The 10,818-nt window shown below is 37.2% G+C and overlaps 1 pseudogene; it reads left to right on the forward strand.

Annotated features, from left to right (window-relative positions):
• Positions 1-328: 328 nt before the first annotated feature.
• Positions 329-2,487, forward strand: LOC133880315 (UDP-glycosyltransferase 83A1-like; annotated as a pseudogene).
• Positions 2,488-10,818: the final 8,331 nt, after the last annotated feature.

Here is a 10,818-nt window from a genome sequence, read left to right on the forward strand (position 1 = left end):
ACATTGTTTTTTATTTATTTTTCTCATCTTATTTTTGAAAATTACCATTAAATTTATAGGGCCCATATGTGGGAATCATATAGACCGTACCCCACAAATTTAATGATAATTTTCAAAAATAAATCTGTTTAGAAAAATGACATAAAAATAAAAAATAATTTCTCTCTACAGAATACCAAAGCATGCAGAACCAAGATGCCCTTCACCTACAAACAGACTAAACATCAATACTGCTACTACCACCATTTGAACTCTCTATTGTGAAATTGTACCAAAACAAAACCGTACGTGCTCAAGCTAGCTCCCTATAAATATCGGCAAGGAAAATTCAAAAAGCTCATACCAAACGTGCAAAAATATTTCGGAGAACTCTTTCTCCCGGCCCTCTATCTCTCTCACACGCGCAAAAAAAACAAAGAGAAAGAGCTACAGACATGGGCATCGGACATGTTCTAGTCCTACCATGTCCAGGGCAAAGCTCTGTGAACTGCCTAATGCGTTTCTCTCGAGAAATGGCAAAACATGGCCTCAAAATCACATTTGTAAACACGGAGATCATTCATAAGCGGATAGTGAGTGCAATGCCTGAGGAGGGCATGCGCTGCCTCATGGATTCAAACATTAATCTCGTGTCTATCCCAGATGGCTTGGAAAGAAGCGATGTTGAAAGAAAAAATATAGGCAAGGTAACGGAAGTCATGGCACAGATCATGCCAGCACGGGTTGAGGAGCTCATAAAAGCTATCAATGCATCAAATGGTGATGAAAACATTACATGTATTGTAGCCGATGGGGTGTTGGGTTGGGCCATGGAACTCGCCAATAAGATGGGAATCAGAGGAGTTGTGTATTGGTGTGCGGCAGCTGCTGTTTTTGCCTTGCAAATGAGCGTACCAAACCTGATTCATGACGGGATTCTAGACGCTGATGGTAAGACTTTACTACGTCTGATTATCCCAAGAGCCTCTCTCTCTCTCTCTCTCTCTCTCTCTATATATATATATATATATATATATATATATATATATATGTGAGTAATGATTCACTACCACCTAAATATACAACTTTCCACCACCTTGTCTATGTGGCAAGGTGGTCTCCACTTTAATTTATTTTTAAAAAATAAAAAAACTCAAAAAGTAGTGGGGGACCACCTTACCACATAGGCAAGGTGGTAAAAAGTTGTATATTTAGGTGGCATTGAATCATTATTCTATATATATATATATATATATATATATATGGAAACAAAAGATGACGACCGTTTTTGCTTAATGATTTCAGGCCGCTACTTATTTAGTTTGATTGATGCATGTTATAATATATATATATATATATATATATGAGAAATATTATCAAGAGTTAATTATAATTTCCACAAGTAACATGTACGTGCAGTCCTTGATTTTTTTTTTTCTGTCTCACCTTGCAAAGGATTCTCAACCAAAAAAGTAGAGCATATTCAACTGTCGCCGGGCATTCCTGCAATCGAAACGACAAATCTTCCATGGGCCGCGATGCCCATGGCTGATCCAAGCAAACAGAAGATTTTATTTCATTTTATGACACGGAACATGGAACCTTGCAAACTAGCAGATTGGTGGCTTTGTAACACAGCTTATGAGCTTGAGCCTGCATCAGTTGCTTTGTTTCCAAAGCTCCTGCCCATTGGTCCCCTGCTAGAAAACGACCAAACTGGACAATTTCGGCAAGAAGACTCATCTTGCCTCAGCTGGCTCGATCAACAAGCACCTTGCTCAGTCATATATATTTCCTTCGGTAGCTTTGGAACTTTGGACCCTGTCCAATTCCAAGAACTAGCTCTTGGACTTAAGCTCATCAATAGGCCTTTCCTTTGGGCGGTGGATCAAAGAAACATCGATAGGGCGAAGAATGAATTTCCAGATGAATCTGAAGGAGCATGTACCAAGATTGTCGACTAGGCACCTCAAACAAAGGTCTTAGCTCACCCTGCCGTTGCTTGTTTTATTAGCCACTGCGGCTGGAGTTCTGTCACAGAAGCTATAAGCAATGGCGTCCCTTTTCTGTGCTGGCCTCTGTTCTTTGACCATTTCCTCGACAAGAGCTATATCTGTGATGAGTGGAAGGTTGGACTGGGTTTTGACCGGGCTGAAAATGGAGTCATATTGCGGGGCGAAGTGGCGAAGAAGGTGGAGCAACTGCTTAGTAATGAATCTATAAGAGCAAGAGCGCTGAAGCTTAAAGAAACCATATTGAAAACCAGGGCAGAAGGTGGTCAGTCTTGGAAGAATTTCAACAACTTCGTCAAATGGCTCAAGCAATAGAGTTGCTGTTGCTGCTAGCAATTTACAATTTAAATTTTCCTCACCCGTGTGTAATAATAGAGGAAATAAATAAACCTTGAATATGATCTACTCCTCTCTCTTTTTTTCTTCTTTTTTTCCTTTTTTTTTTTAATGAATAAATTTTGTAATAATTCTAAGTGTAATATTCATGTTTCCTTACGTCCCTTTAAAATTGATGTAATTTTTAAAATTATCATTGAATTTATTATACATCACTATTATATTTTGATCTAATAGTAATGATAATTTTAAAAGGTATATCAATTTTAAGAAACACAAGAAAAAAAGAAAAAAATGAGGGTGACGTGTCGTCAATCTGACGCGTCACTAAATTAGTTATGTGCCAATTTGGCATGTCACTAATTAGTGACCTGTCAATCATCACTAATTTTAGTGGCGTGTTAGATTAATTAATGACGTGGTAAATTTCCCTACGTCACTAATTATTTAAATATATTTTTAAAATATATATATATATATATATATTGAATTAAAATTTAGTGGCGTGTTAAATCGCCATGTGGCTACAGTACCAGTCACGTGGCTAAAATCAAAGTTTTTTGTAGTGCCAGTTTGTTGTGTTGATCGACCACACTTTGTGTTTGCTGCGGCAGGATTCTAATACCACTACGCATTTTGTGTATAAATGAATTATTATCTTTCTGTGATTCCACTAGTCTATTGTGGTTAAAATTTTCTCTTCTTTTTCTTTGGTTTAGCTCATTTTTTTTTCTAAAATAACAATGGGAAAGGGAAGTAAAAAGACAAACTAAAGGGTAGGATCTTTTCAACTTCTAATCCAAAGGGAAGAGATACCGAGAATCATCTAGAAAGTAGCCTATTTACTATCACATCTAGAAATTTTACAAGGTTCAGTCTTTAAAAGTAGCGGTCTGGCTCATATATGTTGCTCAAGAGCTTCTGTGAGGGCAAAATTTTACCACTTTCTTCTAGCAATGTGCTGTACAATTCTGCCAGTCTAAATCAATGTAAAAGGTATGTATTGAGGAGGAAAACCTGCTGCTCGAGTAAGGTTGGTAATTTTGTTCACTGCTCACAAATTTAATACAAACAAGACACAAAATTAATGGATTATAATTTAGTATAATAAGGTTCAGTTAAACTAGATCGGATTAAACTTTAGTATAATAGGGTTTAGCTAAATCAAGTGGTTAATAAATGGGCCACAATTTGATTTAATTATATTTCACATTTTTGTCACAATTTTAACTACAATCATTCTACAATGGAAAATAAGGTTTCTACCATTACTCCAAATCTAAATTATAATTTTGTCATAAAACCCCATGACCACATTTTAGTCATGCTAGAAGAGAATTTCTGTCCCTATGAATCAAACACATTATAATTTTGTCATAAAATCCATGACCACATTTTAGTCATGCTAGAAGAGAATTTTTGTCCCTATGAATCAAACACCCCGTCCCTTCCCTCTCTCTCTGCCCTTTTTAGTGGTGACAACGCTCGATTCCATGGTTATGAGTTAGGTGCGTTTAGGATTGCAATTCCGTAGATAAAAAGTACGATTTTAAACCAAATCGCAGAAAATGAACCGTTTGAAAATTGCGTTTTTAAAAAATTGCGATTTAAAAGCGCAGAAAACTGTTTTTTCAAATAGCAAGAAATTGGGTTGCTTTTTTGAAAACGCAAAATTTTAAAGGCCAAACTGCGTTTTTAAAAATTACTTTTTCAAATCGCATATTTTAAAATTTTTATTTTTAAATCCACTTTTTGTAATTGCAAACCTAACGGACCGTTAGAGCATTTGTATCAAGGTAGCTATTTCAAACTTTTCTCCAAAATTTGGAGAAAAGCTTCAATAAGCACGCTGCATCAAGTTCTCTATTGTTTCTCTAATTCCTCTCTTGTTAGATTTTCACTACAAATATGGCTCACGAATTCTACTCTCTATTGAATTTTTTAACAATTTTTTTCCATTCGCGCCTTCCGTCTTCACTTCCATCTCTCTGGCGCCTTCCATCTTCACTTCCTGGTGGGTCGTCAAAATCTGGACCATATATATAGGGAGATTGAGAGATCGGGAGAGGGAGAGGGAGAAGTTTCTGGTGGTTCGGCCGTTGCTGGGGAGGAAGCCAACGTCGGAGGGTCACGAACGGCGCCGGCGACGCCGAAGATGGGATTTTTTCCGGCATTTTCCCGGAGCCCAAACAGTGGGGATCCAATTTTTGGGTAAGTAGATTCTCAGGTTTTGATTTCCGGTTGAAGGGTACTGAATTTCTGGTTATAAATTCTCTGAGAGAAACCATAGGAGTATGGGAAAATTTTCTAGGTTCTTGAGGGTTTTTGGGTAAATAAAAATTTTAGGGTTATTTGAGAAGAAAACCGAAAGGACTTTGAGTAGGATTTTTTTATATTTCTCATTTTTTGATGTTTCTGTTTGAATTTTTCCCCTGTTTTTCGGTTGTCAGTAGCCTAGTGTTTGCAATCTCATATAAACCTTGTTTGAGTTTTGGGGTTTTTGGTGCTTTCCTGGGATGGGTTTGTGTGATTTTGATGTTGATGACTAGTTAAAGTGGCTGTTGTAAAAACCAATAAAAATAATAATATTTAGTTAAAATAAATAAATATTTAGAGAGTTTGATGTATGAGACTTTTTAAAAGTGATGAATAAAATCAAAAAAGTACATTGTTTGGGTTAAATTTAGAGAAAATTTTGGAGAGCTTGATAATGATGCTCTTAGTCATTCAGTCATCTGATTATTACTTTTATTCTTATAATTTTCATTTGAGATATGCTACATTGTACACTGCTATCCCACCCCCATCCCACCAGTCCTACGTGGCTTCTTTTTTATTATTATTATTTTTTTTTCCGTCTTTTGAATGAAAAACGAGTATGGTTTCATTTCCCCTCCCAACGCATCTTCATCTTTCTCTTTCTCTTTCTCTCTCCATCCGGCCGTCCGATGTTCTTCACCGGCGCCATCTCCACCGGCGACTGAGACAGAACTAGATCCGACGGAACGAAGGTTAGATTTTTCTAAAGTTTTTTTTTTCTAGTTTTTTTTTTCATTGCTCTGGTTTTTCTCTAAAGTGCTGCATCTTCATCTTTCTCTTTCTCTTTCTCTTTCTCTTTCTCTCTCTCTCTCTCTCTCTCTCTCTCTCTCTCTCTCTCTCTCTCTCTCTCTCTCTCTCTCTCTCTCTCTCTCTCTCTCTCTCTCTCCGGCCGGCTGTCCGACGTTCTTCACCGGCGCCATCTCCACCGACGACTGAGACGGAACAAAGGTTAGATTTTTCTAAAGTTTTTTTTTTTGTTTTTTTTTTCTGGTATTTTTTTTCGTTGCTCTGGTTTTGAGCTTGAAGCTCAGCGCATGACTTTTCCTGTGCTTCAAGCGCAGGACTGTTAAGCTTGGGTTTTTTTTTTTTTTTTTTTTTTTATCCTGGGCCAGTTCACAAAATCTATTTTTTCAATTTTTTGTTTTTTTTTTTTCATAGGGAGAGATGATGTGTTCACATGATGATACAGTTAAGCTTAGTTTTGAAATTCAATTCAAGAGTAGAGAGAAAATGCTCATGTAATTTTGTGACACTGCATTTTCTCTTAAATCTAAATGTTTTTGTAATTTTGTTTAATGCTAAAATTAGATAAAATTATAACATTCTACACAATATTTCATTGCAATGTTCTTCCTAAAAAAAACATTATTTCATTGCCTTCTATGACCATAATGCCTACAAAAACTATAGGCATATTATATTATATTATTATTATTATTATTATTGCATTGGTAATTCAAGGCCACCTTCTGTTCTCTTAAATGGAGTTTTCAAGCTCACGCTTGAAGAATGAGGGCGAAGTTGAATATCTGTGTACACAGATTTCAAATGACAACGATTCAATCGAGGAAGATGGACTTGAATTTGGTTAGGCTTTTAACTTTTGTATTAATTATCTGAACTCTGTATTATTGATTTTTTTTTTATTATTTTGTATATATGATTTAGAGTTGGATGACAAGGAGGATAATGAGTCACAATACAAGATGATAGATGTTAATGATAAAGTTGAAGAACCTAAGGAACTAATGATGTTTGATTCGTTGGAAGAAGTGGAAGAGTATTATAGAAAGTATGGTCAGCAAGTTGGTTTTGGTGTGGTAAAAAGAACCAAAAAAAATGGGAAAGATGGAAGTCGCACGTACATAACCCTTGCATGTATTCGCCAAATCAAACCAAATAAAGTCAAAGATGATTGTACAAAAGCAGTTCCAAAAATAATTAGAACGCAGTGTAAAGCCAGGATTTGTGCGACATTGAATGCTGATGGAAAGTTGTTTTGGAATAATGGATATGATGTTGGAATAATAGATAGAGCCATTTGATAGAAGGGCATCAATTCAACAAAGCGCCATGCAACAATTCCTTGTATAGAAGGGCACCATTATTGTGAAATTTGCATTCTAAAATATTTCTTGAGTTGTGAAAATTACAATTTCATCAACACACGGATCTTACATGGAACATATGTACAGCACATCTTATTTCAAGTCTTTAACATTCTCGACCATCAATTTACCTTGCACACAAAGTTATGGAATGGACTAATCTTTTTGCAATGTATGGATGTGTTTTGCTCTTACACTTCAGCTGGCTTGGTAATGATGATAATCTATTAACATATTACAAATTAACACATCAATTATGTGTGCCATGACTACAATCAATTATTCCCACTTGCTGTAACAAAAGTTGCAATAATAGCAATGATTCCAACAACAGCTAAAATGTATTTCCATACCAATACATCATTACAGCATAAAGATATCAAAGTCCTCCATATCCTAGTAGAGTATAAAATTGCTAGAAACAATAAAAAAAAAAAAACCCAACAAAATCGCTAATGTAATCTGATAGTTTTTTTTCATCCGTCGGTTGTTTTTCTTTTTCAATTGCCAATTGTACTCCACCTTGAGCAACTTTCATTCCCATGTTTGCCTTCTACTTGCTATTCTCTTCTATCACCATCATTTCACTATTTGTAGCTGCGGCCTTTATCCTGTCATATGCAACAACAACAAATTATACAAATATTTGGCAGAGGTAAAAAATTACACCCCCTATAACCGTATTCATCCTTGTCAAAGTATTGAAATGCTGCAATAAGAAGTTCCATACTTTCTAGTTTGTTGAGAGGAATATTGTTGCAGCAATATACTATCTATAAATTCTCCCAACATATTAACACACATCAATTACAGCAATATACTAACATCCATAACAAGCAAAAAAATAAAAAAAAAACACCTCAATCAGCTATTACCAGAATCCACCAAAAAAGATATTGCATAAAAACCTTTTGCATAAACCAAAACAAATAGCAACCACTAACGAAGAATATTCAACAAACAAATTAATCCCAACATAATCACATCCCGATTAGACATTAACGAAGATTATTCAACAAACACCATAATTGATCATCTACCCAAAAATCAAACAAAATTACACCCATTTGAACTTCCCCGAAAATTTCCAAATAAAACAACTTAGAAATCAGTTTCTTTCTCTTTATCGGCTACGATCAACACCCAAAAAATACGTAAAAAATCAACCCACAAATCTTTTTTTGTTCACTTCTCCCGAATCATTGAAATAAAAATATGCAAACAAACGCAAGCATCAATCTAACTGACAGAGAAACGAAATCTGAGAGAGATTTTATGCTTTGCCTTCTTTTTTTAATACAGAAATTAAAGAACAAAACACTTAAAAGTACCTCCGGCGCGATAGATCCGACGAGAGAAAGTGTTTCCGGCGAGATCTGGCATAGAGAGATTCCGTCCAAAGAGAGATTTTCGGCGAGCTTCGGCAATATCCGTCGAGAGAGAGCGTTTCTGTAACAAGTATTTTATCTTGTTACTAATTTCTAGGGTTTAAGAATGGAATTTGTAAACGGAAATAAAATGAAAATAGAATTGACGATGAACTGAGGAAGAAATGGAAGAACAATGAAGAACAACAAAATTAGAAAATGATATTATACTGAAATTAGGCAAATTCGAGGATGCCTAAAACCTCCGTGAGTAATTCGAGGTACTCCCCCTCCATTTTCAGTCATAAGACTAGATACAAATTTTCATACCTAAAACATTTAACTAATCTTGTTTATATAGACCCACCTAAAGGCCACTAACTAATAGGTCACTAACTAATAAGGCCCAAGGGCCATTAAACTACTAAGGCGGTCCATTACTAATATATCTGTTACAATACCGACCCCTTTAAGCACCTTGCCCACAAGGTGCAGTTATTTTTGCGTAAAAAATATAAAAGCTTCAAAAGTTGGTTGCTGCCCTTTCTTTGTGAACAAAAATATCGCTCCAATTGTTGTTGGCCCATTAACCCACAAAAAGCAGCCCTTTCTCAAGGATAAGCAGTACTGGTTCCCGTGCAAGTGGTCCCATGCACAAGATCCAGCCCATTGTAAAATCCACAATCTTCTAGAAGCAAAAGGATAAGCCATCTTCACGCGTGAGGGAGAAAAAGAAAAGAAAAGCCTCCTTCAGCTTTGAAATGAAATGGACTCCAGCTGTCTTTTATTTTTTAGAACAATTCATGTGGATGCCACCTGTCCGTCTGCGTAGGCGTAAAGTGCACAGCCCGAAATTGCCCTTCGTCATCCATACGGACCACTCTTCTCCTTTCTCTGCAGCTTCTAGAATCCCACAGAGAAAATCATCCGAACTGGTCCAAGTCTCCGGCCCATAGCTCGGCTTCTTGGACCTCCGGTCCCCTGTCTTGCGCGGCTCCGGCGACAGCAGTGCCATCCTCCTCGCCCAGCTCTCGTCGTATCCTCGTCTTCTTTCCAACGCCATCGGTGTTTAAGAACAACAAAATCCACCCCGTCTTCATATGAATTCTAAGGAACCAAGGAACTCACAGTGTGATTTATGGCCACTAGTATGATCACATTAGGCACTGCCGGATCTGGAAATGGCCTCTCCAAGAAAGATTAGGAAATTCGTGGAGGAATTTCGTCGAACAGATGGTAGGCGTCATCAACCGGATCTGCCGCTGTAATTTTTGCGTGCTTTGGATCTTCAGCCGGTTCTTTTGCTGGGTTTGTTGTGTCTTCAATGGGATCTGGTCGTAGAATTATTTTATCTCTCTTCTCAACTTCATCCGGATCAGAATTTTGAATGGGCGTGGTGTCTTCATCCGGCTCGGTCGCCGAAATCAGTGTGTAGTGTGCATCGTCGATGCTCTTTTTTTCTTCTCTTTTTTCGTGGTATGTAGTTGCAACCGGATCTATTTCTTCAAGCAGATTTGTTTCTTCATCTCTCTGCTCCTCTTCTTCGTCCTTGACTCGTTCTAGGGATTCTTCTTTAGCAGGAACTGCAATTCATGCTCTAAGAGTCCAAACGAATTCTTCCCAAGTAATCGCACATTTGCTAAATCGTATGTTCCGGAACCACTCCATCTCTCTAATCTTACCTTCCAGATACAAGGTGGAAAGGGGAACGCGATGCTCATCCGGAGTGCGGTAGCACGCAAAGAATTCTTCGGCACAACAGCGCCACTCCTCTGGGTCCTCACCAATGAATCGAGGAAATTCCAATCGTTTTAGAATCGGAAATTCCTGGATCTCCTGAAATTTTGCCTTCATTTGCCGGAAACTTTCCTCCCTTTGTGCTCTCATTTCCGCTATCCGATTGGCAAGTTCTTGGTCTGCTGCCTCTTCTTCTTGTATTTCCTTTCGGAACTGGCATTTCAGGTGTCTAACAAATGATTCCCAACTCCAAAGCATCGCAAATCTTTCAAGGTCTCTAAACTAAATAGCAGATTCGCCCTTCACATGATATGCAACGATGGGAAATCAGTCCCAAACTGGAATCCCATAATATTCAAAGAACTCGTGTACCATACGAAGCCAGGAATTTGGATTTTTACCGGTGAACGTTGGAAATTTCATTTTGTTCGTCCTTTCGTCTCTGTTTCGGACCAGCAGTGTCCTGAAGAAAATTTGATATTCTTCTGCCATGGTAGGACAGTAGGGAAATCAATCAAGATCTGAACAATTTTCCCCGTAGATCTAGGGCTCTAATACTACTTGTAACAAGTATTTTATCTTGTTACTGATTTCTAGGGTTTAAGCATGGAATTTGTAAACGGAAATGAAATGAAAATAGAATTGACGATCAACTGAGGAAGAAATGGAAGAACAATAAAGAACAACAAAATTAGAAAATGATATTATACTGAAATTAGGCAAATTCGAGGATGCCTAAAACCTCCGTGAGTAATTCGAGGTACTCCCCCTCCATTTTCAGTTATAAGACTGGATACCAATTTTCATACCTAAAACATTTAACTAGTCTTGTTTATATAGACCCACCTAAAGGCCACTAACTAATAGGTCACTAACTAATAAGGCCCATTAAACTACTAAGGCGGCCCATTACTAATATATCTATTACAGTTTCCGTCGAGATCCGGTGAGAGAGAGCGT

Source organism: Alnus glutinosa, chromosome 10, assembly GCF_958979055.1.
Source record: "Alnus glutinosa chromosome 10, dhAlnGlut1.1, whole genome shotgun sequence".
Lineage (NCBI taxonomy): Eukaryota > Viridiplantae > Streptophyta > Magnoliopsida > Fagales > Betulaceae > Alnus > Alnus glutinosa.